The 14,345-nt window shown below is 39.9% G+C and overlaps 1 protein-coding gene and 1 long non-coding RNA gene across 4 annotated transcripts in view; one reads left to right on the top strand and one right to left on the bottom strand.

Moving 5' to 3' along the window:
* LOC311519591 (bifunctional heparan sulfate N-deacetylase/N-sulfotransferase 3) overlaps positions 1 to 5,126 on the bottom strand; it is a 132,978-nt gene extending 127,852 nt beyond the window's left edge. For 2 of the 3 annotated variants that reach the window (XM_084626239.1, XM_084626238.1), the window contains exon 1: positions 4,532 to 5,123. The gene's annotated coding sequence lies outside the window, so the exon portion shown is untranslated. Of the gene's footprint in view, positions 1 to 4,531 lie in introns of all 3 variants that reach the window. The other variant, XR_014711318.1, reaches the window with a different exon arrangement.
* LOC311519593 overlaps positions 4,803 to 14,345 on the top strand; it is a 29,356-nt gene continuing 19,813 nt past the window's right edge. Inside the window, exons 1-3 of the long non-coding RNA XR_014711319.1 lie at positions 4,803 to 4,863; positions 10,072 to 10,100; positions 14,072 to 14,161. This is a non-coding gene — a long non-coding RNA (uncharacterized lncRNA). The remainder of the gene's footprint in view (positions 4,864 to 10,071; positions 10,101 to 14,071; positions 14,162 to 14,345) is intronic.

Genomic DNA, 14,345 nt, shown 5'->3' with positions numbered 1-14,345 from the left:
ACATAGCTCATTCACTTCAATTGAACCATGATGATTTACACCAGATGAGGATCTTGCCTCATATGTAAAATACCACCACAGAATCCAAAAAGAGTCCCAAACATTACACTCCCACTATTATAGGGCCTTGTACCATTATTGTACAATACTATACAATGACCTTTGAAGGAGAATGTGCCACTCAGTCTGCAGCAGTGCAAGCTACCGCTGCACTTCTTCAACACTGCACCTCAGTCCCTGTCTGAGAATCCCTAAATTGATCTTTAAGACTTTTGCATTCATTAAGTATCCACCTGCAGATTGAGACCAGAATCTATTAATCTAGGTACTACACTAGCAGGGGTAGGCAACCTTTGGCATGCGAGCTGATTTTCAGTGGCACTCACACTGCCCGGGTCCTGGCCACCGGTCGGGGGGCTCTGCATTTTAGTTTAATTTTAAATGAAGCTTCTTAAAAATTTTAAAAGCCTTATTTACTTTACATACAACAATAGTTTAATTATATATTATAGACTTATAGAAAAAGACCCTCCAAAAACATTAAAATGTATTACTGGCACACAAAACCTTAAATTAGAGTGAATAAATGAAGACTTGGCACACCACTTCTGAAAGGCTGCCGACCCCTGTACTACAACATTGCTCCTAACATGTTATCTCACAGGGCCTCCCAAAGAGGAAAAGAAATAATCTCTTTTTGTCTTCCCCATATGTAAATTTGAATAGGTAGAAATGTTTTGATATATAGACAAATAGGTTCTTCTCACATACAACAAACCTACTAAAGGAAATTTAAGTAAAGTAAATGAGCTTTGCATTAAGTTCTGAATGCAAGAGGTACCATGGTCATTCCTCCCTCTTATGGGAGCAACTTCCATAGTCCAGCTCCTGGGAAAATTCTGTCTCATATAGCCACTAGTTCTCATCCAATTAGTTGACAGTTTCATCGTTTCAACAGAACATAGCTGCAGTGGGAGGTCATACGTATAGAAGTGGTAACTGCCCAGGTAACTAGGGCCAATTCCCATAAATGGCTTTGAATATTAGGCCAGCAATCTTCAATTGGCCTCTGTGTTCAATGGTAAGCGAATGCTGAGAACAGCACCCTGCATGATGTGCTCAAAGAACCAGTGTTACTTTGCAAACAAACTGCTGTGCTTTGTGTCACTTGCACCTTTTTCTGGGTGTGTGGTTTTATTTCTGGATATAATGAACAAATCCTCAGTGTAAACCAGTGTAGCTAAATTGACTTTAATGGACCTATGCTGATTTACCAGCTGAGGATCAGGCACACTAATGGGTTGTAGTAATTGAGGCTGGAGGTCACATATGTGTAGATCGTGCATATGCCATTATTGGTTTCTAAAGCTTACACATATCAAAGCATTAAAAATGTGTATATTACCTTTGCAAAAAGATCTCTCTACTTAAGTCTATGGATCAGGACATTCAAATTCATGTAGCTGGCTTGTATCCTCCTTTTGGTACGCATCCCTTGTACAGTTGGGCTGTCTGTGAACATAGTGGTCACATCCCCAGCATGACAATTTGCCTTCCTCTGTATGGTAGAGCAAAAATCTGCCACAGAGAGTCCCATGGTGCAGAGGGAAGCATGTAGTCCCTTTGCATGGGTTCTCCACTAGCAGGCAATGGTCCTTTATACAATGGAAATACATTTTTTCTGTGTGCAGGATGTAAAAGATAATTGGAGAAAGTTATACTCTTGGCCATTCAGTGACATAATTAGTATTTGTGTTTTTTTAGAAATGACATCAATTCTAGGTTAATCCATCCCTGTATAGTTGGGGTCAATTTCTCAAGAAATGTACATCCAAATGGAATCCCACCCCTAGGGTGACCACACAGCAAGTGTGAAAAATTGGGACAGGGGGTGGGGGGTAATGGGAACCTATATAAGAAAAAGACTCAAAAATCAGGACTGTCCCTATAAAACTGGGACATCTGGTCACCGTACCCACCCCTCATACAAACTGAAGTCTGTTAAAATTGTGTTAGTGTTTGTCAGCAAACCTTTTAACCCACCAGAAGCGGTTTTCTTTAACTCAGCTATGTTACAAGTCTATTTTCATCTGCATAATCAATGAAAAAATTGAAAATATCCAAAACCAAAAGAGAAAATAAAGCCTATAAAAATAGTTTCCAATTTGAAGCAAGATCATTTAGTTCAACTTAAGGTTTACCTCAGCCACATATTGTATACCCTGATCCCTGTGTAGGAACAGTACAATTATGCTACACTCAGCTCCTTCTATCTTCTGGTATACATAAATTCTTCTTGACATTGCATTCTGAAGACACCTCTGATTTACAAAGAGCAAACAAAAATGATATGAAGTCAGGCCTCCCTAGTTACCCATCAAATATTATTTACTGTAAAAGATATTTCTGCAGTTACATATAGCTGCACAGATCTTTATGTCTCTCTCTCCTAACCTAACAACACATTAAAACAACATTCTAGCTCGGTTCCTTTGTACACTGACCACTGCCTCCACAGCTAAAATATGTTCAAGTTCAATATGAAAAACTGGTTTTAAATGAAAACCAGAAACAATACAAATATTTTCCATATTGTGTAGCATTAAAATTATGATTGGTACATTTTTTAACTAGACTGAACAAAAATGCCATTTTTAGACAAACAATCATGAAATATCCCAGAGAAAATAAAGCGTTGACCTGATTAGGAAGTTCTGTTGAAATTATTACATTAATGTTGCTAAACAGGCAAACCTTTGTGAATTAATGAATGACGAGGCACAAAGGAACAATGTCTATTGGCAAGCAATGGTGGTACATATGATAGTATGCATATTTTGGATCCACAATAAAAATACATACTGCTTCCAAGTACTTGGTACCAATCTCTGTCTGCCATAAAAGTCAAGCACTGAATACTCAGGAAAATACCAAATAAGAAAGCTGATATTTAGTCTATATGTTTGGAAGAGATTTTTAAATGAAAAGGATATTGATATGTGACATGTCAAGGAAAGTAATTGAAAGCTATAAGTTTCACAATTTCAGGGCTGGAACAGATGACTATCTGGGGACTTAACATTTCTAAGTGTACCAACTGACAGGTGGGATGGATTAGATGGACTAAAGATTCTTTAAAAGCATAGAAATCAGGAGGTAAACACTCTGTCCAAATCTTTCTGGCAAGTATTATTCATTTTGTTATTAAATCTCTGTACCTTCAGCTTTTTGATGTGTTGTTTTACACAGAGTGACACCAGTAGGAAATATTGCCCTATATGGAGGGGATGACTGCATAATGATCTGTTAGTAAAGGAGTTTTTAAAATTAATGAAATAGTGTTTAGAAAACTGTTGGTTTATTTAAGAAAGAAAGGTTTGAAAAAGTTTAATTTGCTAAAAAATATTTTTTTGTTTTCAACATTACTATGTGACCTCCCTTCAGTACTTTCTAGCCAAGCATCTCAAACAGCTTTACAAATATCACTAAATTTACTTATACAATATTTCTGTGAAATAAGCATTACTATCTCCATTTTTTACTGAGGCAGAAACTCAATCATACAGAAGTTAAGTGATTTGCCCCAGGTCACATAAAGTCTGTGGGTGACTCAGTTCTTCTGTCTCCCAGGTACTTTCATCATAAAACTATGCTATTTCCAACATATTCCTAACTGATGCTTGTCAAAAAGATTAAATGCAGGTATTTCATTAATGCTGAAAAACTTAGGTGAAAAACTGGATGAAAAAAACTACTTCTATTGTTTGGTCAAAAGGCCTCATATTTCCAAAACAATTATCTGGCAGGCCTGAAGAGTCAACTAATTGTTAGTAAGTAATTTACCCAGATAAAATTTCAAAAGGCTGATAGAACTTCTCAGTTATATACATAACATCTGAAATAAACATTAGCACATGCCAAATTCCGCATGGGTTTGGGATGATTTCAGAGGCTAACAGCTAATGGGTTATGACTGTATTGTTAAGATATTTTATTTTTACTAACACAGCAATCAAGCAGCTCTAAGTGCCCTAAAACACTAGAGGGCAACAGTGTCACACAGAAAAACCTATTAACTGCAGGGCTGGTTTGGGTACCAGATCAGGAAGACAGATGCTAACTGAGCTAATAAATAGGAACTCTCCCGAATGCGATATACTAAACTTGGGATGAGTCGTTAAAGGCTATTTTTAGAAACGAAGCCATATCTTGCCAGTTGAAGGGTTAATAAACTACGCTGATAAATATACATCCCCGCAAATAATCGCTGCATGCATAACTCTCCAGACCATTCACACCAGCAGAACCGCCCAGGAGCTGTAGGTCTGAACAGACCTGATTAAAATGCGAGAGGGAAAAGGTCCGTACGCACTGAAAGTTGCACCGTCACCAATAAGTACGCCCCGCAGAAGTTTGTTGGGGGGAGGAGGGATGGCCGGGAGTGAGGAGATTAGGAGATAATAGAGTTTGGAGACTTTTCTATCTAGGCTTAAAGCACAAAATGCGAGCCCAGCCCTGCCCCAATTATTACCTCCAGGTGCACTCCAGGAACATGCCGGTGCAGCTTCCACTTCCCCTAGACCTGCTGCATGCAGCTCCTCCTGGGACGGGACGAGTGGCCGGTGCCAGTCTTTCCCTCTCTCTCCCCGCTGCCCTCTCAATCCCGTCTGCAAAGCCCCGACCGAAGCACCAGGAGGAGGCAGGCGGTACAGCCCCTGGAGCCTCCCTCCCCCCAAAGGCAGAGCTTCCCTCCTTCCTCCCCCAAGCAGGGGGAGCTGGAGGTGACTCGAGGCAGCAGCCGGGCGACCCAAGCGCCCAGGAGAAGAATGAGCCAAGCAAAGCTCTGAGCAGCCGCCGCGAAGGGTGAGGGGCTGCGCTGCAGGCGGCGGGGCGCCGCGGCGGAGCGTGGGCCAGCCAGAGCCCGCCGCCTCTAGCTCTAGCGAGCGGGACGCTGCGCGTCTTCGTGCCTCTCGCACTCGCAGAGGCGGCGGGAGCAGCGAGCGGGGGACTCCGGCTTCCCCGCCATTGGCCGGCGGAGGCTCCTCCCTTCCCCAGTCGCCTCCTTCGCGGGGAGGCTTGCGCAAGGGGCTGGGTGCGTGGCTGCGGAGCTGGCCGCGGCGGCTTCTAGTCCACGCTCTGCCGCCACGCGGGGGCTGGGGGCGCCGAGCTCCTGCACTCCGCGGCCGCCGCTCTCCGCGGCCGGCTCGCTGCTGCGCTAGGCGCCCAGCTGCACGGAGCAGCAGGGAGGCGTCGCAGGGCAGGGCGTACCGCGGACAGGGTGGGTGGGTAGTGCCTGCCGTCTCTCGCACTGTACTTTCCTGCCTCCTCCTTATTGTACCAAACGGTGTATTATTAAACGATATTTCCACCCCAAGATGCCCTCCAGGCCCCTCACGCCTACGTGTTTCATCCAGTCGCCTCTCCCCACTCTGGCTAGCTAGCTACTTACACGGCCTTCCTCTCTAGTTGTGTAGCTATTCCACCTTAGCCCCCTGCAGGTTTGTGATTCCACAGATGCATTCATGCACTGGAGGAGACCCCTGGTGTCGATGCACTGGATCTGTGTAAAGAGTGACCTGCTCCAGTTTATTTCAGGTGCCAACCCACTCCTTCACCCAATATCTTAAACTTGTCATTTCAGTAAAGAATTAGGATTGTATTTTTTGCCTCTGTCCACCCTTAGTCTGACATAGTAACTACGTCCCAGAACATGACAAACTAATCTCGAGGGTGTGTCTGTACACAGCATGTAGTGGGGAAATCTATTGCCGACCGGAATGTAGAGTGGGGACTCGCAGCCAGAATACCTACATTCAGTTCCTAACTCATTATCTGATAGTGAGCAACTCACATAAGCCCTCAGTTTACACGTTTTAAACTAAGTGCGATAGTACTTACCGCCTCATTAATTAGTATTTATAAAGCATCCTGAAATTTGGGGATAAAAAGCACTATAGAAATACAGATAATGTTTGTGTATATACACACACCCCTACTTCATGTGTTTTGGGCATACCAAAGCCAAATATGGGGGCATAGATGACATGAGTGCTCTGGTTACAATACAAATAAGTATGAGAAATCATACATTTTGTAAAAAGAAAAGGAGTACTTGTGGCACCTTAGAGACTAACCAATTTATTTGAGCATAAGCTTTCGTGAGCTACAGCTCACTTCATCGGATACAACAGCTTATGCTCAAATAAATTGGTTAGTCTCTAAGGTGCCACAAGTATTCCTTTTCTTTTTGCAAATACAGACTAACATGGCTGTTACAAATAATAATGCAAATGAAGTGTATTATCATAGCAGCTAGGAGCCCTAGCTATGGAAACCGCTGGTACTGTACAAACACAAAGCAAATAGATGGGTAGGGACTGTAATTTTGTTCAGTTTGTAGAGTACCTAGCACAGTGTGTCCATGGTGTTAATACTGGGAAGTACTTTGGGCCAAACCTTGTTCACTTTTCTCATGCCAGCAGTCCCATTGATTTCAGTAGAACTGGTAGCATGAATGAGAGGAGCAAGATTTGGTTCTTTATTCACTCACACATGAATAAGACTTGAAATGCAATGATAAGTGTCAGGGGCAAGGTTGATGCAGCAGCACTGCACTGAGTGGTGCTTATGAATCATCCCCCACCCCGTGTCCAATTCTGCTGTTCTTACTCAAGGAAAATTCTCAGTGAAGAACGTGAAAATTATTCTTTCCAGAAGAATATATTTATCATATAGTTAAGTTATAAAAGAGTCTCAAATTGTAACCTCAGAATCCTGTTCCTTCTTCCCCCATTATCATAAATTTAATGGGGGCAAAGGGAAGTCTAATTAAAATCTTCCAATAAAAACATACCCTTTGTAGTACAGCCTGTGTCAAATCTAAACACAGGAGACTTCTGTTTTGGACCAGATCCAGAAAACAGTGGAAATCCCCAAAAAAATCAGTTCTATATGAGAGATTTGGGGAAGAAATCTTTCAAGAACAGCTCACAAGTTTTCAGCACCACTGATCTGAAGTGTACCTTTGCTGTCCTTTCACTCTGTACCTAAACTTCAAACCCCATTTTAAGACCATTTTGGATTATAATCTGTACAATGCTTCCTTGGCCCATCTCTAGTTATAAGCATGACAAATTTCTATGTGTTACAAGAAATCTTTGTTATAACGTTAACCCTTCCACGTTGTTCTAACTTTTCATTTAAATGATTTGTTTCTCAGTTAGATGTCATTCAATAAACCACACAACTTTTCTGTAGCTTTGCCAGGCTAAGTCAAGTCAGATACCTTGTTGTTTTATTACATCTTTTTATCAAATAATCTCATTTGTGTAAATTTTATTGGGGAGGACTGTGACAGTCATTTAGATTATTGAAAACATGGAACATCTGGGAAGTAATCAGTTGCCTAGTCTTATTCTTTTTTTTTTTTTTTTTTTTTAAAAAACTACTGCCTGATTTACCAGGCATAATACAAAGTTACTATAGCTAATCAGAATCCAGATTTTATTTTAAAAAAACCTTAAAAATACAAAAACATTAACAGTGCTTAGTATATTCATTTTCTAATATTAACTAATGAATCCTTAAAATACTCTTGTGACATGGGTATTATTGTCCTTATTTTATATGGGGCGGGGGGGGGGGAAGAGAAGAGGAGGAGAGAAGTGAGACAAAGATTAACCCATGATTCGCCAGAAGTCACAGAGGGACTCATTGTCTGGGTTCCAGTTACAACTTGCCTTCCAGTGGTGGGCTCAGATCAGAACTCATCACTTCCTATTGTAATAGATGCAGTTGCACAGGAGACTAAGGGCCAGATTCTCTTCTTCGGTACACTAGCAACCTCACTGATTTCAATTGAGTTAAATGCAAGTAACTAAGAAGATGAATAGTTTCCACGGTATGCATCCGATGAAGTGAGCTGTAGCTCACGAAAGCTCATGCTCAAATAAATTGGTTAGTCTCTAAGGTGCCACAAGTCCTCCTTTTCTTTTTGCGAATACAGACTAACATGGCTGTTACTCTGAAACCTAAGAAAAGAATGTGATTTTAGGCATTCATACAGACACTCAGGCAGTTAAAAATTAATCAGTTAAGAAGCTGGCAGGGAAGAAAACAGGTCAAGCCCTATAATCTTTTTACATTAAAAATGTTCTCTATTTTACTACCCTGTACTTCATTTTTGAAGATGTAAGGATTATTTTGTAGCAAATAGTCTTGGAAAGCAGCCATGCTTAGGAGGAGACCACAATTATAGTTTCTCTTCAGTAATGTGTTTCATTTTCAATACCTTATCCTGAAAAGTCCTACCATTTGCATGCATTGTAGTAGTATCTTTCAAGCCAGTTGAAGGCAAGTTGCTGATTACATGCCTTTGGTGATGACTTCTTGGTAGTAAAAATGTTTTATCATCTGTGGGCTTAGTATAAACTGTTGTAATAACTATGTTTTGTTCCGTTTTAATCAGGGGATCCAAACAATTACCATCTTTGTAAAACAAGTCATGTGAGCCTTCATATGGCGAGCTCTTGAATTTATAAAGCTCCAAAAATTCATTAAAGTATTTCTCAGTTCTGAGCTGCTACATTAAAACATCATTTACTGCTCAAGCCACATGCCAAGTAAGATAGATTCATTAGCAAAGAGGACTGAACATTTTCTGTCACTCTATAGGACAATTTACCAGAAAATTTACTTTTGGAAGGAGAGAAAAAGATTTTCCTTCCCATTATATCAGGTCGCTAGGTTTCAAGGGGTTGTGTTAGTTAATATTCAAATCACAGGATAAATTCAGAATGTATTAATTTTAGTTAGCTGTTTTGAATATATGTCAGTTTAATTGAAAGGTCCTTGGTAATATTGAAACTGGTAAGAGAAAAGTAGAAGTGGGGGTGGGGGAGGATTAAAGAGAAAGATGCTGTGAGCACAGTCAGACTAATGCAGCCTTATTCTTTTGAAGAAAGTAGTATTTAATTAAAACTTCTGTCAAACAATTTGGAAAATAAAAAAGGATTCCAGGAAATATAACAAAATAGGACATACCCCCCCCCCAATCTTTTCAACTGTATAGAAAGAAAAGTTCTGAAAATAATCTGATAATTTGCAAAACAAAAATAAATACTGTACCCCCATCACTAATCCTCAGCATATTATAGGGCTTTCCTCTTCAGTAACACTTTTTTGATGATTTCCACCCAGCATTCAAATTTTATATCTAAAAATCAAGACATTGGACATAGAAGGAAAAAAAAAAAGGAACCAGTGTAGGGTCTGACAACAAAATTTAACCAGGGCTGATTAAAAATTAAATGGTGATATTCTCTCAAATGTTGCACTAACCATGTTATTAAAATTTTCATTGTTAGGATTCAGAGACAACATACATTGAGATAAAGAAAACAATTTGCACTTCAGAACTGCTGCTTTAGGCTGTATGCAGACTCAGGCAAACATTATTTCTTCAATTCTATTCACATGAATGTGAACATAATCCTAAAAGTATTTTTTAAATGAAAGTTTAGATTCTGGAACATAAGACATTATCCTCCAGGGAAACATATTGGTTGCCAACGTGTCCTAGCAGTCAAGAAGGAGAAAGAAGGCAAAATAATTTCTTCTAGCATTAATCTGCATGCTTGATATTTCTGCTTATTAATTTTTCAATTCTGGTGCAATACACAGTAGATTAAAAATCAGGCACTCTGGTAGAGTCATTACCATATATTGTTTTAATTTCATCTTAAAACAGATTCCATTGATATGTTGCCCATCTGCAATCATATATTATGCATAGGGGTCTTAGTTCTCCTGTTGTTCGGGGCGAGAATTTCATGATGGCACATATTCTCCAGGACATCACATACTATAATAATTCTATATTTACAGCAGAGGGATTAAAAAAAGTTTAGAGGCCAATAGAACTATTTTTATTCCAATCTGAAAACTCAAGAGAAAACCGTTCAAGCTCTTCTGAAGGATCTAGAGATTGTAATTAAATATAGAAAGTTACAGGTATATGGCAATCCAGAAAAGATTAAAATTAAAGTCTGAAATGTATTATTTCTATTGCAGGAGCATCTAGAGGTCCCAGCCTCATTGTGGTAAGGACTGCACAAACATAACAAAAAGATGGTGCCCACCTAAACAGTTTAATTCTTAGATCATGTTGTTGTGTAGAAGTAGTAGTAGTGGGCCTGATTTAGCGTCTGGTGGCCATTTCATTCAACTGGCATTTATATGAAACATCCTGTGGAAGTTACCAGGAGTCTTGTTTACACAATTATGGCTCAATTGAGCCCAGAATGTCAGACAACTTTTAGTTGTCTCTAGTCAGTATTTGTCCATATTGCTTATGGAACATGTTCCATCTCAGATCCTAACCTGATCAGGGGAGGAACATTGAGACAGATCTTCAGGTGGTATAAATCAGCATGAGTGTTGTGCATCTAGGCTGACTTACACCAGCTAATGATCTGATGGGTGTTTTATTTGCCTGCAAAGTGCCATGCACATTTAGCACAATACAGATAATGATATTATACTGCCATAGTCCTGACAGTCCTAGAGTTCAGGGGGAGGGGCATAATTCAGCATCTGTATTAAAGTGTAACATGGGTGGGATTCTGCAGTACTATGTCCTCCCCCTTTAAGAATTTGGATGTTCATGCTGGAGGGTGCTGAGCCCTTTCTATCAAACAGGAATAATCCTCAACAGAAAAGGGGAGAGGAAGAAAATCTGTAGAGAATGACAGCCCAATTTAAGGAGCCTGATTTGTGGCTACTGAAATTGCAGTCTCTAAGGTCCCAATCCGACAAAACAATTATATATTTAAGAATTTGAATAGTCCCACTGAAGTTACGCTTGTGTTCTGCTGGACTGGGGCCTAATTTCCTACACGCTTCTTTGCATTTAGAGGATTGAACTTTTGGCTGAACTTGGTAATGAAGGGGAAAAACTCTAAACATGTAGGGAAACTATGAAATGAAGAAAGTCACAAGAAAATGTTAAGCAATTTACAAATGTCATTTCATAAGCTATTATTACTTTCCAATCAATGTGAAAGTCTTGATTAACTCTCACAGGCTCTTCTAGTCAAGAGGTGCTTTAGAAAGAATAGATCACATTGCTGTGTGAAGCTCTCCTGGGAAATGCACATAATAATTTGAGAGTCAAATTGTGGTATTTACCCCTGAGTAGGGGGCTGTTCAAAGGCCCTAATGAAGAGCTCAGCAGTGAATTGCGTGTGCAGGAAGCACAATCTCTCCCCTAGCAGCCTGGGCTGTAGGGGGAGTGGACTGGAGCAACAAGGAAGCAAGACTATGGCCCCACCACCACCTCTTTAGGGACCCTTCACCCTCCCCAGACTGCACTGCTTACACTTCCTTGAGCAAAGGGACTGCAAGTGTGACAGGCTCTTCCACAGAATGTGTAAGGAGGCAGCTCTTTGCATTCTTCCCCCCTCCTCAGCTGCATGAAGACCTGCCAAAAATCTATCCTTATTTTAAATCAAAGTGATGTATACAACCTCCATCAGTTACACTTATGCACTGCTGTTGAAATCAGCAGGGCTATAGTGGCAAAACTGAGGATAGAATTTGGTCCTTAATATATATGTGTTGAAAAGTAGGCAGTACATTCTCCGTTAGAACCATTGTCAGCCTTTGCATAGCAATTTGTAAAAGCATAAATCCAGCTGTTGCTAGGCTCTGTTGAAAGATCCAAACTGTCTGACTAGAAAATGCTCCATTTTGGGTGTTATCAGGGAGATTGCATTTTGATGAATCTGAATGTAATGAGGTGTTTGTGTGTGTGTTTGTTTTTTTAAAAAAAGCATATTGTCTTTATAAATCAACCATAGAAGTATTGCAATTTCTTTAAATCAGAGAGACCTAGTATCTCCCTACCCATTGCCTTTAGTTTGCAAATGCATATATAATTTGAAAAGAAAATAACGAGTAAATAACTGGATGCTGTGTACATCCTGAAATCTCACACACTACATTAAGAATGTTTCTTATTCCTATATTGTTCAGATTTGAAGTATTTTATGTATCTTATATTAGTAACAATATATGGAGGATGTTTTGTGCTATTTTCTACATCTTGAGTGCTTTAATGTGTTCTGGGTTTCAAAATCTGGAAATAGCAGTTTGATGTCTTCCATGCGTTACAGTGTAAAGACAGTCAAGTTTGGAATCTTCCAACACAAAAAACCCCAGAACTTTCACTTGGTTATTAACAGCAGCACACCGTTAGAGCCAGATCTTCGTTTTCAGTTTAACACTACTCTAGCAGTGTAAGGAAGTCTTAAAGTAGGTGTAGATTACAGCAGGAAAGTGGCAGGGCCAGAATGACTTTCTGCTGCAACTACCACCACCTATTGTAATGGCCACTGAGCATTGTGGGAAACCAGGTTTAAGTGAGAACAACGTTAAGGCTGCTCTAGTTTGTGCTGAGACACAGATGTGGGGCTGCCCAGCCCCACATTAGGAGATCAGGGAATTTGGTTCAAAACTGAAGCTTTTGCAGATTGCAGCTGCCTGCTTGTTTAGTGGAATATCTTGCTGTGTAGCCCATACTGGCTTCCTTTTTATCTAGGTGAAATTCAAGGTGTTGATTTTTAGTTATAAAACCCTTAATTGTATATCTCAGACACCTCTCTCATGTGAAATTGTGGCAACTGAAGCCAGTTGAGGAGCTTATATGGGAGCTGCAGGCAGACCAGTCTCAATGAAAGGCCCGTCAAACAGTCAATGGGTCCTTGCCCTGATGGTGCCAGAATTTGTTGGCTTTCAGGGCATGTTGCAAGGTCTATTTTGCCCAGGCTCTTTTTGAGCAATCAATTTGAATTACTGGGTGGTTTGAGAGGTAAATATTGGTCTGGTGGGAAAGGTTTGTTAATGTGACCATTGGGCTGATGGGCAATTTGTACGTATACATAAAGTGTTTTTTTCCCCTTGAGTTTTGGAGAAGCACTTTAAAAAATAAAAAACTTTGTGGCATAAACTGATATTTTGCTCTGTTAACAGTCCTAAACCAAACTTATTTGTGAGTTAGTAGCACAAAAGCAACCTGAAATCTATGAAATTGTATTTTCTGCACTTAACCAAAACCATTTTATTTGCAAGTTCCAAACAATAAATTTACTGCTTTGCTAAGATTTTATGCAAAGTTTCAGCCCACAATGAACTTCTAGAGCCAAGTTATAAAACTCCAAAGAAAAAAAAAGTTTTATAATGGAGATGACACAATCTAAACTGTAGCACTGCAAACAGAAAACCTATAATAATCTTACCATCCCTAGCAGCCAGCTTTTATTCCACAAAGGGCATGATTCTGAAGATAGAGCACCAAAATGAAACTGAAATGATTGAGGAGCACTTTTAAGAGAATTTTACATCTGAAGAGATTAATTGAGTGGAATTACTGAATAAGGTATTACAAGCACTGATGGTTCCGAATCCTCACCCCTACCTTTAAGTATGGAATACTCCTTGCTCGCAAAGGGCAGATAGGATAAGCGTGAAGTAAAAAAAGGTTGGGGGACTACCGGCCTACAGTGTGGAGGGAAAGATACCACCGAGAGCAGCAGCACCATCTTATAGCCCCTACGTCTAAATACAGGGTCTTAATCCCATGAACTTCAATGAGACAGGAATACAGAACTAGCTCTCCTTCTCTTCTATGTCCCTCGCCATATTCCAACAGTTATGGCTCCCCATTGCTCATGGAAGGCAAACAATGAATATTGTCCTCAGTGAACAAAAATGCAAAGCAACAAGAACTGTGGGGGGGAGGGGGAGAAGGGGGAAAAACAGATTTAGTAAAAACTACATAACATTTGAGAGGGATGTGTTCATTCTTTCAATGCCCTCTTTAAAATAGCAGCATATTGGGACCAAACCTTCAAGGTTCTGAGCACCGCCTGAGAGATGCTCAGAACCAACAATTCCAGGTTAACCTCATGGAAATACAGGGTACTTAGCACCTAGTAGGAGGCAATCTAATTGCAGATTAGATCATTGGTGATTTGTAGTGCCCCAACTCCAGGCATTTTTATATTATTTTCAGGTTGTGTGTCAAGGCCCTGAAAGGAGAGAAAATTGTCAAATGAAGAAACCACCACCAAAGTAAAAGCCAGCCAAGTAAACCAAAGAGCAGGTTTGTAATTAATATTATTTATTAATAGAATAATTATTTATAATTAGCACTATTATTGTTGTTGGATTATGATGTAATCATGGATTTCTAAACAGGTCAACATCTTTCAAGAGAAAGATTTTATCATCCAAATATGGCCTTTTGAAAAAAAAAAAAAAACAAGGTTTGCAAAAAATTGACATTA

The sequence above is a fragment of the Lepidochelys olivacea genome (assembly GCF_965140295.1).
Source record: "Lepidochelys olivacea isolate rLepOli2 genome assembly, chromosome: 4".
NCBI classification, from domain to species: Eukaryota; Metazoa; Chordata; order Testudines; family Cheloniidae; genus Lepidochelys; species Lepidochelys olivacea.
This window is presented reverse-complemented; position numbering and strand designations above follow the sequence as displayed.